The sequence below is a fragment of the Podarcis vaucheri genome (assembly GCF_965113315.1).
Source record: "Podarcis vaucheri genome assembly, chromosome: 7".
NCBI classification, from domain to species: Eukaryota; Metazoa; Chordata; class Lepidosauria; order Squamata; family Lacertidae; genus Podarcis; species Podarcis vaucheri.
In genome coordinates this window covers 70,181,677-70,199,095 of record NC_138765.1, presented here as the reverse complement: position 1 = coordinate 70,199,095, position 17,419 = coordinate 70,181,677, and the positions used below count along the sequence as shown (strand labels likewise).

General features: G+C 49.8%; 2 protein-coding genes across 4 annotated transcripts in view; one reads left to right on the top strand and one right to left on the bottom strand.

Annotated features, from left to right (window-relative positions):
* Positions 1–17,419, bottom strand: part of LRRC38 (leucine rich repeat containing 38) — an 87,613-nt gene that overhangs the window by 53,487 nt on the left and 16,707 nt on the right. The window contains exon 3 of one of the 3 annotated variants that reach the window (XR_014221509.1): positions 674–2,120. The exons of 1 other annotated variant lie outside the window; for it this stretch is intronic. The gene's annotated coding sequence lies outside the window, so the exon portion shown is untranslated. Of the gene's footprint in view, positions 1–673; positions 2,121–4,646; positions 5,693–17,419 lie in introns of those variants that run through there. One more of the 3 variants, XR_014221510.1, reaches the window with a different exon arrangement.
* The window catches only part of PDPN (podoplanin), a 29,513-nt gene that overhangs the window by 841 nt on the left and 11,253 nt on the right, over positions 1–17,419 (top strand). The gene's annotated exons all lie outside the window — the stretch shown is intronic.

Genomic DNA, 17,419 nt, shown 5'->3' with positions numbered 1-17,419 from the left:
GCGTATGTAACCTGAAGCGTATGTAACCCGAGGTACCACTGTAGCAGAGAGCAAAAGAAAAATAATGAATTAGTTTGCAGTAAATATATACATTATGGACCGTGGGTTCTTTCAGGAAACAAAAATACAGCAGTGCAACCATCCCTGCCTTTTTTCAGGCATTTCTTTAAAAAACTATGCTTTTTATACCATATGAATTTTATTTTTTAACCAACCGGTATCTATTGATGTTTTGTTGATGCTTTGGATTATACTTTTTTTAAAGGTAAAGGTAAAGGTAAAGGTACCCCTGCCCGAGCGGGCCAGTCTTGACAGACTCTGGGGTTTGTGCGCCCATCTCACATCTATAGGCCGGGGGCCAGCGCTGTCCGGAGACACTTCCGGGTCACGTGGCCAGCGTGACAAAGCTGCATCTGGCGAGCCAGCGCAGCACATGGAACGCCGTTTACCTTCCCGCTGGTAAGCGGTACCTATTTATCTACTTGCACCCGGGGGTGCTTTCGAACTGCTAGGTTGGCAGGCGCTGGGACCGAGCAGCGGGAGCGCACCCCGCCGCGGGGATTCGAACCGCCGACCTTTCGATCGGCAAGCCCTAGGCGCTGAGGCTTTAACCCACAGCGCCACCCGCGTCCCACACATACTTTTTTTAGGAAGTAATTTAATTATTGTTTGATTTTATACCAATGTTATATATTTGATGTTAGCTGCCCTGAGCCCGGTTTCGGCCGGGGAGAGCGGGATACAAATAAATTTATTTATTTTATTATTATTATTATTATTATTATTATTATTATTATTATTTGCAGATACTGATTGATTTTGTTGTATTTTATGTTGTAAGCCTCCTTGATGTTTTATTAAAGTGCACATCATAAATAAAGATAATACATGCCTACTCCAAAGTAAACCTCACAATTTCATTGGGAATGTATCTCCCCCAAGGTAACGTAGCATAGGACTGCAGCCAAAATCTCCTCTATTTAGTAATAACATTTTACTATTGGGAAATATGTCATATGGGAAACTTTCCAGTCAGACTGCAAATGATGGGGGGCGGTTATTGGCCCCTGGTTTTCCTAGGTTGCAGACTCAATTCCCAGAATAGCTAGTTCAAGTGATTTCAGGTATCAGAAGCAGCAGAGATCCAGAAGAGCAGTTGGCAGTGGAGTTGGACTCAGTAGAAGACAGATTTCATGTATATGAGGAACACCACCACCCATAGCTCAGTTGTGGACAACATGCTTGGATGCCAAAGGTCCCATCTCTTGTCAAAGGATGTCAGATATCAAGCATAGGAAAGACCCCTCTCTTCTCAAGAGCCAGGAGAGATTTCTTCAGCCAGAGCAGATAGTACTGGTCTACCTGGTAAAGAAGCCATGCTGATACTTCCTCCTCCTCCTTTTAATTTATTCTTTTTAAAACAAACACACACAAACCCTTAACAACAACAAAAACCCCAAAGCATACAGTGAAAGTCAGTGTTAGAACACAGTGCAATCTAAAGCATAGAATATTATTTAAATCAGAGTAATCAAAAAAGTCTGGATGTCTGCAAAAGTTCAGGGTTCTTCTTCTTCATTAAAAGAATAATTCAGTACCGGTCAGTTGTAAATGAGTCTTTGTGTCTCTGTCCTTTAGCTAGTCATATATATACTTTTAGTTAATTTGGGCCAATGGCCAAATTCTGTTAAGCCAATTCAATAAGGATGTCCCTTGCAAGTCTTTCCAAAACCGGGTTATATAACAAGTCTAGTGGCTAATAACAGATAATCAGCAATTCTTCCTTCTGTATGGGCTCCCACCCCTTTCTGTTTGGTCTGGTCTAAAACATGAAATAGCACATGCTACAATTGTCCCAATTTGCTAAGAGTAGTTCCAGGTTTTTGGTCTTGTCCCTGGTAGGACATAGTTTCTAGTTTTGCCTTTTGATGGTTCCATTTTTAAAATATTGTTGCTTATCAGGATAAAGCTATCAATAGCCACAAGTCATGATGGCTATGTATTTCCTCATTGGAAACAATATACCTCCGTATCCTAGGCACTGACAATTATGTGTGCTGAAAGTGCTGTTCTGTTCCTGTCCTGCTTATAGGCTTCCGATCGGGCCATCTGGGTGGCAACTGTGGAAACAAGATAGTGGACTACATGGGCCTTTGGCCCGATCTAGCAAAACTCATTTTATATTCTGATGTTCAGGGATCAGCTCTCTTTGCAGGGTCTCTAAGCCAAGAGTGGGGAACCTGCGACACCCCAATTGTTGGTAGACTTCAATGGCCACCATCCCAATAGGCACTGGAGTCCAGCAACACCCCAAGGGCCACATGTTAGCCACCCCTGCTCTGGACAGTAGGCTGTACCCAAGAGCAGACCCATTGAAATAAATGGACATGTCTAGCTTAAGTCCATTCATGGAGGATCAAGCTATTGGTGGCTACTCATGCTGATGGCTGTGTTCTTTCCTCCACTGTTGGAGGCAGTAGGCTTCTGAATACCAGATGCTGGAAATCACAAGGGGAGAGATCCATTATTTTAATTGGTCTACTCTGTGGAGGCCTTAGTTGGATGCAGCCCAGTGACTCTTGGAATGAGAAAGCACATTGGCCATAGCGCACAGGCAATGTAAAGACAGCAGAGGAGGCAAATGAGAAACCCATAACAGGAAGGCATATTATTCATTTCAAATGGTTGGTGGACTAAACTCATTCTTGCAAACGTAAAGTAATTGGGGGGGGGGGTTGGTTTGCAAAAGCAAGCCATAGACTGGTGGTTGTTTTTCACTTATCATCCTGTAGGCTTCGTGCCAGCTGCATGTTGGCATAGCACAGGCCCCAGAGGGTGCCAGGCCCAGGTGTCAAGAGGCTCAACACCCACAAAGAGGATAGACAACATGTTGCTGGGTCTGTTGGCGTTGAGTTGGGCTGCCTCCATCGGCAGGCTGAATCAGTGTTGCCCAGAATCAAGGCGTTCTCAGCTGGCTGCCTCACAGATTCCTCCTGTTTCCATTTCTTGGCAAGGGGAAAGGAGGAGGAGGCAGAGACAAGGAAGCCAACATGGAAGGATGCAGATCAATACTGAGGATTGTTGTTTATTTCCAGGATGAGTCCTGGCATGTCTAGCCAAAGATGTCCGTCTCATGACGGACCTGCAGAAATACTTTGTGGCTCTAAGAATGTAAGGAAAGCCTGGTAGACCGGGCCAATGACCCATCTAGTCCAGCATCCTGTTCTTGCAGTGAACAACTAGATGCGCCCACAGTCAGGATTGACTGTAGTTCAGTGGCAGAGCATCTGCTTTGCATGCAGAAGGTACCAAGTTCAATCCCTGGCACCCCCAGGTTGGGCTTGTAAAGACGACTGCCTGAAACCCTGGAAAGTGGCTGCCATTCCATGTAGGCAATGATGAGGTCTATGACTTTGTGTAGATCCACTTCCTAGGTTTTCTTTTCCTGCACACTGTATCAAAAGGAATGTATCTTGCTATGGATGAATTCTTCTCTTCAGAGGTATTTGTGGGTGTAACCTACAACCCACCTGAAAGAAAACATCCAAGATCAAAATTCAGAGTTGCATTCCAGAGAGACTGGAATTCCTTGGTGCATTCTTGGAGCTTGCAATTTCATCTTCCCGGAACAATCTCACATACTTAGGTCTGAGGCAGCCTCCCGCAACCCGGTGCTCTCCAACTATTTGGGACCATCAGTCTTTACTGCTGGCCATGCTGACTGGGGCTGATGAGAGATGTGAACCAAAATATCAGAAGGGAGCCAAGATACAGAAACATTTGCTTAAAAGTGAAGCAACATGCACTCCAACTGCCCCTAATTACTGATGGTAGCTCCCATTTTCTGGTCATACCCCTAGTAAGACATAGTCTCTAGCACAGCCTTTCTCAACCTGTGGGTCCCCAGATGTTGTTGAACCACACCTCCCATCACCCCTAGCTAGCAAGGCCAGAGCTCAGGGATGATGGGAGTTGTAGTCCAACAACATCTGGGGACCCACAGGTTGAGAAAGGCTGCTCTAGAGTATAAGAAGAGGCTGCTGGATCAGGCAGAGTCCAACATCCTGTGCTCAAAGTAGCTGACCGGACGCTTGTGAGAAACCAGCAAGCAGTATTCAAGCACAAGAGCACTCTCACTGTCGGACCAACAGGATGTTGGACTAGATGAGCCATTGACCTAATCCAGTAGGCTCATCTTATGTTCTTCAGTTATATGTTGATTGGATCACAGATATCAGTCAGATTAAAAGGTAAAGGTAAAGGGACCCCTGACCATTAGGTCCAGTCGTGGCCGACTCTGGGATTGCGGCGCTCATCTCGCTTTATTGGCCGAGGGAGCCGGCGTACAGCTTCCGGGTCATGTGGCCAGCATGACTAAGTCGCTTCTGGTGAACCAGAGCAGCGCACGGAAATGCCGTTTACCTTCCCGCTGGAGTGGTACCTATTTATCTACTTGCACTTTGACGTGCTTTCGAACTGCTAGGTTGGCAGGAGTAGGGACCGAGCAACGGGAGCTCAGCCCGTTGCGGGGATTCGAACCGCCGACATTCTGATCGGCAAGTCCTAGGCTCTGTGGTTTAACCCACAGCGCCACCCGTGTCCCACAATCAGTCAGATTGCTCCTCTCCAAATATTGTGATGTAGTTCCAGTTGTTGTTGTTGTTGTTGTTTTAAAGTGTATAGAAGTGAACATTTTGTGGGGTTGTTGTTGGCATTCGCCTTTTTTGAGAGACAGTGGAATACACCTCTGTGGGTGAAGTTAAACAGAAGCACTGAAATGACCTGGGCAAGCCTGGGCAAGTATGGAGGCCCTGGGCTGCCCAGATGACAAGACCCCCCCCTCTCGGTTTCACTGATGTGGTCCATAGGAAAACAGAGCAATATGTTTGGCATCAGCTTGGCTGCAGGAATTGCTAGGAGGCGTACAAGGCACCATCCAACTGCCTTAGGGACTCCACTGCAGATTTGTGTAGGGTTTACTCCTTAGCTTTTTCTTCTCCCAAAGAGTTCCCACAAGGCAGCAGAGATTTAGGACCTTCTCCTAGATGGGCTACCTTCCCAGGTTGATGAGCCCCATCGTCCCCTAACTTCCCTCTACAGCACGTGCAGAAATAGATTTCTTGACCGTTGGACTCACTAATGGTCTGGAGTCTGTCTTTGCATGCAGGGGAAGTCCCTAACTCACTGAGGGTTTGAGACCCATCAGCTACCCTCACCTGGCTTAGCCGGCCAATCTAAGCCATTCCCAGGATTGTGGCTGCTGTCGCATGGTGACAGCTTCTAAGAGCCACAGGTGAGAGCTGAGTGCAGGGTGGAGACTAAAGGTGGACAAACTGCCCCAGAAGAAGCATGATGTGTCCCACACCAGAGGTACTATTCTACAAGAAAAGACATTGAAAAACAATATGTATTTTAGGAAGTGAAGAGAGTGCAGAAAATGCCATTTACATGCTTTTGGGGGCTATGTGTTTCTTAATCCTCAAATTCAAAGAAAATTCAAACTCAAAGAAAAAGGTGGTGAAGGAATGGATCTATGATTGAGCAAGTGGAGGTCTGACACACAACAGAAATAGAATGATCCCTTCCTCTATGAGACATCAGAAACATCAGAGACGCAGAACTGGAATGTGCTATATCAGATTTTTGGCACTGCGAAGTGCATTGAGTAATTCACATCTGCACAAGCCTGCATCTGGAAAAACAAGAGAAATTTGGGAAGTGAGGTCATCACAAAGCCCTCAAGAGAAGAACACTGTATCCGCTGCTAATCCTACTTATCAAGTTGACCCATCTAAATCAATGGATACGACTGATTAGGCCCATTCATTTCAGTGGTTCTGCTCTGACTAGGATTTAACTGGATGCAACCCAATGTTACCTCAAGTCTATTTGGACAGTATAGAAGTACCAGCCTCTATAAATTAAAAAAGGGCAGAATCTTTTTTAAAAAAATAAATAATTTATTTTGTTTTTCAGATTACAATTCTGCAATCACATATCCAACATACAACATAAAAACTAGATTCCAAAACTTCCCTCCTCCCCTTTGTGGGTCTTATTGTTAATCATTCCCTCCTGCATCTTTTATGCTAATCCAAATCTTTTACCTCTCCATTGTGTCCAAAATTCACCATTAAACTACAAGTGTTATTCCAATCCTACTAATGATTTTAACTGTTTACAATGGTTTTTAAGACAAATTACAATTTTCCCCATTCCTTATTAAAATTTTGGTCTTCCTGATTTCTGATTCTTCCGGTCATTTTTGCCATTTTGGCATAATCCATCAACTTGATCTGCCATTCTCCTCTGGTAGAGACCTTATCTTCTTTCCATCTCTGGGCCAATAACATCTGCGCAGCCGTGGTTGCATACAGAAATAGAATCTAAATCAGTGTAGTCTAAATTAGCAGTGCCCATTAATTGCAATGGGTCTACTCTGAGTACGGCCAACAATTTCCAGGCAAAAGATCCTAGGTTCATAAGAACAGAACATGGGCTTTTTAGATCAGGTCAATGGCCCATATGGTCCACCATCCAACTCTCACTGTGGTTGACCAGATGTGGGAAGCCTGCAAGTCAGACATGAGAACAGCAGCACTTTGTCTACTTGCAATTCTCAACAACTGGTACTCAGAGGCATTGCTGCCTCAGATGATGGAGGCAGAACATGGCCATTGTGACTAGTAGCTGTTGATAGCTTTCTCCTCCATGAAATAATAATAATACTGTCAGAGCTGCTACCAGGTCCCAGCTCACATAGGACCACGCCACACAGCGTCCACTTTAAAAGAGTCTTTATTGAGTTACAGGTTTCATTTCCGAACTGCAGCGTGCAGCTCTACACCTTCTGCCCTAGGTCGGCGAAGACCCATCTGAGTCCCCGCCTCTTGCACACCAGCTTAATACCCTAGCCTTGCTCCACCTCCTTCGCCTCTCCCTACGTCTCTGGGTCCTTCTGCCCCCCTGGGACTCCTCCCTTCTACTCTCCTCTGACGCTGACCCCCCTGATCCTTCCGCTTCCTTTCGGCGGGCTTTGGGACCTGGCTCACTCTCCGGGCTGCTTACTGCTCCAGCTTCCGCTGCATTTGAACTTGGCGCGCGCGCCCAACTCTCTACTTTCCTCTTGACCGTTGCCTCGCTCTCTGAGGAGGGCGTGACCACCCCTGACTCGTGCCCTCCCTCCTGCTGACGGCCTCCGGAACCCGATGCCTGGCTGCCTTCCTCCCTGCTGCTCTCAGTCTTGAGCGTGGGTCCCGACTTCCAGCTGCTGCTCTCTGAATCTCCTCTGTTCCCTTCCTCCTGGGGTGTCCCCCCGGATCCCCCCCTTGCTCTGCTCACTGGGGCTCCCTTTTGGGAGTCCTCTGACTCACTGCTTAGGCTTGGAGATCTCGGGTCGTCATCATCACTCATTCTCCCTTCGGCTTCCTCCCCCTCGCTCTCTGTTTCCACCCTTCTCTGCGTCTCTGCTTCTGAACCCCTGACATCCATCCCCCCCTCGAAGCCCCCCCTTCCCCCCTCCCCGCTGTCAGGTGTGGGTGCTGGGTGCTCCATCATCATGGGAGGGAATGCTGGATACAGGTCGCTCCCCGTGGGTGGCCGCCAACTGAAGACCTCCGAGTCTTCCCCCTCGCGGTCGTCGACGTTGACTTGTTGCTCTTCCATCTCTGTACCGCCGTGCTCGAACCCGAGGTCCTCCCCGAACACGTCCATGTCAGTCTCTGCGTCGGTCGCTCGACCTGGCATCTCCAGCCACTTCCTGCGCCATTGCTCCTCTGGTCGATCGTCCCACCAATACGAGTTGCCTGATGCCGAACCTGCCGGTGAACCTTCTGGGGAACGGGTGCTCCGTGCGGGTTCCCCTTCTGAGTCGAATCCATGGAACGTGCTGGAAGAAAGTGTGGGTGTGAACAACCAGTCGTCGAAGAAGCTCGCTGGCATGGGTTTGTGTGGGAAGAGGGCATGAAACTCGTCCTTGAGCAGGGGTTCCTCCAAAGCGTAGTCTGGTACCCAGCTATTGGCGCTGGCCCGGGTGCCCTCTCTGGCTAAGAGGTATTCGACTCCCCCTTCCCCCCATCTGGAGTCCAAAATCTCCGTGACCTCGTTGATGTGGTCCTGGTGCTTCACCCCCCGCGTCTCCGTCCGTTCCCGGAGCGGACTTGGCGCCGTCCCTGGCTCCTGGAACCTGTGAGGTGCCTTGTAGGGAGTGAGCACCGACCTGTGGAACACCGGATGCATTCTGGAACCCTCCGGCAGCGCCAGTCGGAAGGCTACCGGGTTGATCTGCGCTTCGACTTGGTACGGACCGATCTGCTTGTGCCCCAACTTCTTCTTGGCAAGTGACCTGGTCGGCACTGCGTGGGCTGCCAACCAGACCCAGTCTCCCACTTGGATCACTTCGCCAACCCGCCTGTGCTTGTCAGCTTGCACCTTGTAGGCGTGCTTAGCTAGCTCCAGCTGCCGTCTGAGTTGATCGTGGACCGCCTGCAGCTCTGACGCGAACGCGTCCGCCGTCTGTGGTTCTCCTTCCCCCACTCTCTCCAGTCCCGGGAAGGTTCTGGGATGCCTCCCATTGTTGGCAAAGAACGGCGTCACTCCTGTGGACACGTGCTTCGTGTTGTTGTAAGCGAACTCGGCTAGCGGCAGGTAATCCACCCACGTCGCAGGCTGTTGATTGGCATAGCATCTCAGGTACTGCTGCATGATGGCATTGACCCTCTCTGCTTGCCCGTTGGTCTGCGGGTGTCTTGCTGATGCCAGATTGACCTTGACATTTAGAAAACCCATCAGCTTCTGCCAGAAAGACGAGATGAACTGGCGTCCGCGGTCGGACAGGATAGACCGTGGCAGGCCATGCACTTTGAACACGTGATCTATGAACAGTTTGGCGGTTTGTTCCGCCGTGGCCACCTTCGCACACGGAATGAAATGTGCCATCTTGGTGAACAAGTCCACCACCACCAGCACAGCTGTCTTGCCTCTCGAGCTGGGTAAATCCGTCACAAAGTCCAGGGCCACCCTCTCCCACGGTTCAAACGGCGTTTGCAGCGGTTCTAACAGTCCCGCCGGTGGTCTGTGTACCGGCTTGGCCCTCTGGCAGGTGTCGCACCTCGCGACGTAGTCCGCGACCTCCCCTCTCAGCCTGGGCCACCAGAAGTCTCTCGCGACTAATTCCATCGTTTTCTCTGTGCCAAAGTGACCGGCCGTGGGTGCGTCGTGCAACTGTTGCAGTACCTTGGCGCGAAGGTCGTCTCCTGGTACATAGACAGCTCCTTTGCGTAGGAGCAAGCCGTCCCGCACCTGGAACTCGTCCGTGGTAGCCGTGCCTCTGAGCAGTTCCGCCATCTTGTCTTGCGCGAATGAGTCGTCCCGCAATGCACGTCGCACCGCATCCAGGTCTACTGTAGCTGAGGCACACGCCCACGCCGTCGGTGCGAAGATGTGCATGGCCGCCGCTGGCGTCACCTCTTCTAGGTATTGCGGTTTTCGGGACAGTGCATCCGCCATGATGTTGGTGTCTCCTGGGACGTACTCTATTCGGAAATTGAAATCAGCAAAGAACTCCGCCCAACGTATCTGCCTCTGGTTCAGGAACTGAGCCGTGCGCCAGTGCTCCAGATTCTTGTGGTCCGTGCAGACCTGCACCGTGTGCTTGGCGCCGATTAGGAAGTGCCTCCACGCCTTGAAAGCTGCATGAATGGCCAGCAACTCCCTGTCCCAGATGGTGTAGTTCTGCTCCGACTTGCTGAGCTTTCTGGAGTAGAACGCTCCCGGCCGCCACACCCCCTGCGGGTCTCGCTGCAGCAGGACAGCTCCCACGGCTCTGTCTGACGCGTCTGTCTCTACCCTCAACGGTTTACTGGGGTCGATATGCAGCAGTTGCTTCTCCGATGCGAAGAGATGCTTGAGCGCTTGAAAGGACTGTTCCGCCTGCTCCGTCCAGATGAATTTCTTTTTTTTGGAGCTGAGCGTGTCCGTAATTGCTGCCGTCTGCATCGCGAACCCCTTGATAAACTTGCGATAGAAGTTGGCGAAGCCGACAAACCGCTGGACCTCCTTCCGGTTGCGCGGGCTCTTCCAATCCAATACCGCACGAACCTTGGTGCTGTCCATGGCTATCCCCTTGTCCGACAACTTGTATCCCAGGAAATCCACCTCCGTCGTGTCGAACTGGCACTTCTCCAGCTTGGCGTACAGTCTATGTTGTTGCAACCTGCTGAGCACCTCCCTCACGTCTCGGTCGTGAGCTTGCTGCGAGTCAGAGAAAATCAGGATGTCATCCAGGAAGCAGACGCATGTCTTGTAGAGAAGTCCCTCCAACACGTGATGCATAAAAGCTTGAAAACAGTGAGAGCCATTTTGTAATCCAAAGGGCATAACTCTGTATTCGTAGGTGCCCAGCGGTGTGAACATGGCCGTCTTCCACTCATCGCCCTCCCGCATGCGGATGAGATTGTACGCCCCTCGCAGGTCCAACTTGGTGAACACGCGTCCCTTGCGCACCGTCGCGAGGAGGTCGTCAATCCTGGGCATGGGGTAATCAGACGGTTTGGTCATCTGGTTCAAAAGGTGGTAGTCCACAACGAGTCTTTTTTGGGGCGTGTCTTTCTTTTTCACGAAGAAAACGGGACTGCCCCCCACTGCCTTGGACTCTCTGATGAAGCCACGCTCCAGATTATGCTCGATGAACTGTTTGAGTTCCTGCATTTCATCTTCAGACATGGAGTATAGCCGCCCCTTCGGCAGCGTCGCCCCCGGTAGGAGGTCAATCTTGCAGTCATATGGCCGGTGAGGGGGTAGCTTGTCCGCCTCCTTCTCGCAGAAGACCTCCAAAAAGCTCGCGTATTTGTGGGGGACCGCTTGCAACGTTCCCAACTGCAGTTGAGATTCCTCCTCCTCTCCCTCCCGACGGGGCAGGATGCAGTGTTCTGCGCAATAAGAGGAGCCGAAGATCAGTTGTCTCTGGTACCAAGCCAGTGTCGGACTGTGCCTGTCCAGCCAACTCATGCCCAACACAATGGGCGTGTCCGACAGTTGGGTGACATTAAAACTGATGACTTCCCTGTGGTTGCCAAGGCGCATCACCATCGGTGGCGTCTGCTTCACCACCTGCCCCCCTAGCAACTCTCTGCCATCCACTGTGACGACTTGCAGGGGCAGAGTGGCAGGCAATAGCTGTATAGCGTGCTGCTCCACAAAGCTCTGCGCTATAAAGTCTGCGTTGCTTCCAGAATCCACAGAAAGCGGCACTTCGATAGTGACGCCGTCGGGTAGTTGGAGAGACGCTGTGAGCTGCACTACTGGTTTGGGTGGGAGGGGATCCGTGGGTTGCAATATCGCTGGGGACTGCTTCACAGATGCGTCTGGCTGGGCCCCAGTGCCTCCGTCTCCAGCCAGACATCGTCGTTTCCCTGCTGTGGTTCTCCTTGCTGCGTTGCTGCAGTCACCATTGCTGAGGCTGCAGTGTGCTTGTGGAGCCTCCGGGGACACTCCTTCGCCAAATGGCCTGGATCCTCGCAGATGTAACACTTCCTGTTCCCTCTAGGAGGCTTCGCTTTCACTGCTGCCGGTGCTAGGGCTCTGGCTGCTGACTGAGCCCTTGCACCTCCAACCTCCATCGGTTCCCCTCCCCCTCCTGGCGGAGGTGTGGATTGCGCACGCGCTGCTTCCCTCGGAACGAAAGAGAAACTTCTCGCTGCTTCGCGCCCTCCACGTCCTTCATCTCTGCACCATGGACGTTCTTCCAGCCTCACCCCCACAGTCAGCGCCCTTTGGACCACCTCCTGCGTGCTTCGGGGCCTCTCCCCCCTTGCAATTTCATCCTTAACCGCAGAACTTAGACCCTCCCAGAAGAGGTCTCTGACAGGGGGCGAATCCCGATCCCATTCTAAAGCACTGACCAGCGCAAAAAATCGGGCGTGATACTGCCGGACGCTCGCCCTCCCTTGTTTTAGTCCATGAATCTCCCGTCTGGCAAGATCCACATCAATAGTAGACAAAAAACACGCATCCATCGCTTTGATAAAGGCATCTGCATTCTGAAGCGCCGGATCTTTATCCCTCCACAAATTGCGTAGCCAGGCTTTGGCATCCCCATGCAAATGGGACAATATGAACCCCACCTTCTCTTCCTCATCTCTAAAGTCTTTTGCCAGCAGTTGCAGTGCGCACATTACGTCTGCTCTAAAATTAGGGTACTGTTGCAAAGCCCCATCGAAGTGAGCCACAAGCCCTCCTGCTCTCCGTGCCAATCCCACGCCCTCCGGTCTGGGTCCCGGTTGCCCTTGCTTAACAAGCATTTCAAACCTGGCGTGTAGGTCTCTGTAGGCGGCTGTAGTCTCCTCCTCCCGTTTCTTGGAAGCCAATACCTCTGAGGACAACTGGGTCACTGCCTCTTGCAGCGCGGAGATCCTCTGTTCTTCCGTCATCTTGCTAACCTTTGTGAGCTTGCTTACAGACACCCCTCTTCCTCCCCTAGCGGCTTCTGCTCCCGCTGCGAGGTTTCAGGTTTCTGAAGCTTTTTCTGAGATGGGTCTTACTGTCAGAGCTGCTACCAGGTCCCAGCTCACATAGGACCACGCCACACAGCGTCCACTTTAAAAGAGTCTTTATTGAGTTACAGGTTTCATTTCCGAACTGCAGCGTGCAGCTCTACACCTTCTGCCCTAGGTCGGCGAAGACCCATCTGAGTCCCCGCCTCTTGCACACCAGCTTAATACCCTAGCCTTGCTCCACCTCCTTCGCCTCTCCCTACGTCTCTGGGTCCTTCTGCCCCCCTGGGACTCCTCCCTTCTACTCTCCTCTGACGCTGACCCCCCTGATCCTTCCGCTTCCTTTCGGCGGGCTTTGGGACCTGGCTCACTCTCCGGGCTGCTTACTGCTCCAGCTTCCGCTGCATTTGAACTTGGCGCGCGCGCCCAACTCTCTACTTTCCTCTTGACCGTTGCCTCGCTCTCTGAGGAGGGCGTGACCACCCCTGACTCGTGCCCTCCCTCCTGCTGACGGCCTCCGGAACCCGATGCCTGGCTGCCTTCCTCCCTGCTGCTCTCAGTCTTGAGCGTGGGTCCCGACTTCCAGCTGCTGCTCTCTGAATCTCCTCTGTTCCCTTCCTCCTGGGGTGTCCCCCCGGATCCCCCCCTTGCTCTGCTCACTGGGGCTCCCTTTTGGGAGTCCTCTGACTCACTGCTTAGGCTTGGAGATCTCGGGTCGTCATCATCACTCATTCTCCCTTCGGCTTCCTCCCCCTCGCTCTCTGTTTCCACCCTTCTCTGCGTCTCTGCTTCTGAACCCCTGACAAATAATAATAATAATAATAATAATAATAATAATAATAATTATTATTATTATTATTATTATTATTATTATTATTATTATTATTTTATTTATACCCCGCCCTCCCCAGCCAAGACTGGGCTCAGGGCGGCTAACACCAAGTATAAAAGCAATTGATTAAAATACAACTTAAAAACAAGATTAAAGTACAACATTAAAATGCAGCCTCATTTCAGTAGAAACTCAAAAACTTTTTGGGGATGAAAACGTCAAATCTTCACCAAGGCCAACTATCCAGACTGGTCCTAGGTAGGCCAGAAAAAAGCCAGGGAAACCCCCAAATAGGAGTTCCGTCACAGAAGGAGAAAGGAAGGAGGGGGAGGGGATCAAGTTGATTCCAAGCCAAAAGCCAGGTGGAACAACTCTGTCTTACAGGCCCTGTGGAAAGAAATCAGATCCTGCAGGGCCCTGGTCTCATGAGACAGAGCGTTCCACTAGGCCGGAGCCAGTGTTGAAAAGGCTCTGGCTCTGGTTGAGGCTAATCTGACTTCCTTAGGGCCCAGGACCTCTAGGGTGTTGCTATTTATGGACCTTAAGGTCCTCTGCGGGGCATTGTATAATCCTTTTAAAGCCTTCCAAGTTGGCAGCCATCACTGCCTCCTGTGGTAGAGAAGTTCTATAGTTTAATTATGTGCTGTGTGGAGAAATAATCAATCCCTGGCATCTCCTAGCTAGGGCTAGGAATGTCCCCTGCCTTAAAATCAGTAACAATATATTATGCTAAAGATATTGGCTATAATATACAGTTAGAAGAATGGGAGAGGTTATGGAATGAAGGTGTTAATTTCACTGCTTGCAGTTCGCTTAAAGAAATTGTAATGAAAATTATGTATAGGTGGTATTCAACACTAGTGAAATAGGCTAAAATGTATAGAACAAAAAATGAATGTTGGAAATGTAAGGAAAAGGAGGGTGCTTTTTACCATATGTGGTGGTCATGTAAAGAGTTAAAAGCTTTCTGGGAAATGATATACAGTGGTACCCCGCAAGACGAATGCCTCGCTAAACGAAAAACCCGCAAGACGAAAGGGTTTTCCGATTTTTAGAGGCTTCGCAAGACGAATTTCCCTATGGGCTTGCTTCGCAAGACGAAAGCCCATAGGGAAATCTCCTGGGACAGCGGGGAAGTGCAGCGCACCTTCTCCTCTGTTCCCAGACCTGTCCTGAAGGCTTGTGGTGGGAGGTCCGGGAACAGAGGAGAAGGCGCGCAGCGCTTCGCCTCTGTTCCCGGGACTTGGTGGGAGGAGGGTTTTTCCTCCCCACCGCCAACATTCAGAACAGCATTCTGAATGTTGGCGGTGGGGAGGAAAGCCCTCCTCCCACCGCAAGCCTTCAGGACAGGTCCGGGAACAGAGGGGAAGGCGCGCAGAGGGCTGCCTAGGCTGCGGATAGCAGCATGCTGCCCCGCGCAAGGGGCGCTCTTAAGCAGAGCGCCCCTCGCGCGGGGCAGACATTCGCAGCTTGGGGAGCCCTGCAGGACTTCCCCGCAGGGCTCTCCAAGCTGCAGATAGCAGCCTGCTACCCCTATCCGCAGCTTGCAGAGCCCTGCGGGGAAGTCCTGCAGGGCTCCCCAAGCTGTGAATGTCTGCCCCGCGCCAGGGGCGCTCTGCTTAAGAGCGCCCCTCGTGCGGGGCAGCAGGCTGCTATCCGCAGCTTGGAGAGCCCTGCGGGGAAGTCCTGCAGGGCACCCCAAGCTGCAGATGTCTGCCTCGCACCGGGCAGCAGGCTGCTATCCGCAGCCTAGGCAGCCCTCCGGGAACTCTTCTGAAGGCTGGCGGCGGGAGAAGGGCTTTTCTTCCCACCGCCAGCCTTCAGAAGGCTGTTCTGAAGGCTGGCGGTGGGGAGAAAAGTCCTTCTCCCCCCGCCAGCCTTCAGAAGAGGTCTGGGGACAGACTGTCCCTGGACCTGGTCTGAAGGCGGTCTCCATAGGAACGCATTAATTGATTTTCAATGCATTCCTATGGGAAACCGTGCTTCGCAAGACGAAAAACTCGCAAGAAGAAAAAACTTGCGGAACGAATTAATTTCGTCTTGCGAGGCACCACTGTATAATGAGTTAAAGAAAATGTTTAAAATGCTTTTGTTAAAAAACCAGAAGCTTTCTTATTGGGTATAGTGGGTAAAGAGATACCAAGACAAGATAAAAAAATTGTTCTTGCATGCAACAACTGCGGCAAGAATTTTGCTAGCCCAAAAATGGAAACAACATGAAATACTAACAAAAGAACAGTGGCAAATGAAATTGATGGACTTTGCAGAACTGGCAAAACTGACGGGAAGAATCTGGAACCAGCGAGACCAAGCATTCCAAAAAGACTGGAATAAATTTATACTATATTTGAAAGACAGCTATAAGCAACTAACATCACTAGCAGGGTTATCTGAAGATTTGTAAGATAACATTGCTACCTGTTCAGGTTGAGTAATGGAACTTTTTAGGTAATGACATAATAAAAATAGGAAAGGAAGTGAAATTTAAAGAAGCAAAGCCTAAGTTTGTAAACCATTAGGCGGGAGGGAGGGAAGTCGTTAGGCTCAGTTGAGCCAAAAAGGTTAAGTAAGAAGATGTGATTATATGTAAAACTAATTTAAAAAAATATTTTAAAAAAGGAATGTCCCCTGCCAGACACCTTCAAAGGCCATTGATAATTCCACACAGAAAATACTGGGCTAGGTAGACCAACGGTCTGATCTGGTAGGTAGCAACTTCCTAGGTTTCTATGTTCCCATATCCTCTCGTCAAAAAAACAAGGAACCAGCAATAAAAGCTGTTGGCCACGGAGACAAGAGTTTTAATGCATTTCCCTGCTTCAGTATCTAGATTTCCTGTTCAGTGAGTGGATTTCCCCCACCTTTAAATATTTGATGCTCAATGCTCAAGGCAAGACTTTTATTAAATATTTGATGTTGAAGTACCACTGCAGGGAGAAGCTGGACTGTACATCATTAGATGTTTTTTCTCCCTCCTTAAAACTTTTGCCAAAAAAACTTTTTTTAATGGAAGAGAGAGAGAGAGAGAGAGAGAGAGAGAGAGAGAGAGAGAACATAATATTCAAACCTCATAAAAGCCCTTTAGATCTTTGGATGTAGAAACACATGTTTGTGTGCTTTTGCTTTACTGCAAAGAGAAGCCCAGTATAAAAGATGCAAGCAGTCTGGATCTTAATTTATATTTTTGTGCTAGGGACGCTGGTGGAATTTGATTAAATTCTGCCCTGAACTGAGCAGACTGATAGCTCCCCAAGTAATGTCCAGGTTGAAACAAAGGCAACAGTATTTGCCAAGTCCCGTTAGGGTTTACTTCTGAGTAAACACACACAAAATGGCAGCTAGTTAACTGGTGGTTTAGCACTTCCTAAATGTTCCAGCCCATTTCTCTGCTCAAAAAGAGAGCAAAATGTGTTTAAAATTGTGTATTTTGCATAGTGTGTAGGAAACTGTCTTATATTAAGTCAGATCATTGTTCCATCTAGCTCAGTATTGCCTGCACTGACTGGCAGCGATTCTCCAGAGTTGCAGAAAGAGAGACTTTCCCCCCTGCCTGGAGATGCCAAGGATTGAACCTGAGCCCTTCTGCATGCAAGACAGATGCTCTAACCACTGAGCTTTGGCACTTATATTTTGATTTTTAAAAACACACTTAGAAATTTGTATTTTTAATATTTAAGTGCATATTCAAAAGCGCATTTAGATGCATGTTTAAACAGGTATTTAAATATGTGGGGAGGAAGTGAGAGCTGGACCATAAAGAAGGCTGATCGCTGAAAAATTGATGCTTTTGAATTATGGTGCTGGAGGAGACTCTTGAGAGTCCCATGGACTGCAAGAAGATCAAACCTCTCCATTCTGAAGGAAATCAGCCCTGAGTGCTCACTGGAAGGACAGATCCTGAAGCTGAGGCTCCAATACTTTGGCCACCTCATGAGAAGAGAAGACTCCCTGGAAAAGACCCTGATGTTGGGAAAGATGGAGGGCACAAGGAGAAGAGGACAACAGAGGACGAGATGGTTGGATGGTGTTCTCGAAGCTACCAGCATGAGTTTGACCAAACTGCTGGAGGCAGTGGAGGACAGGAGTGCCTGGTGTG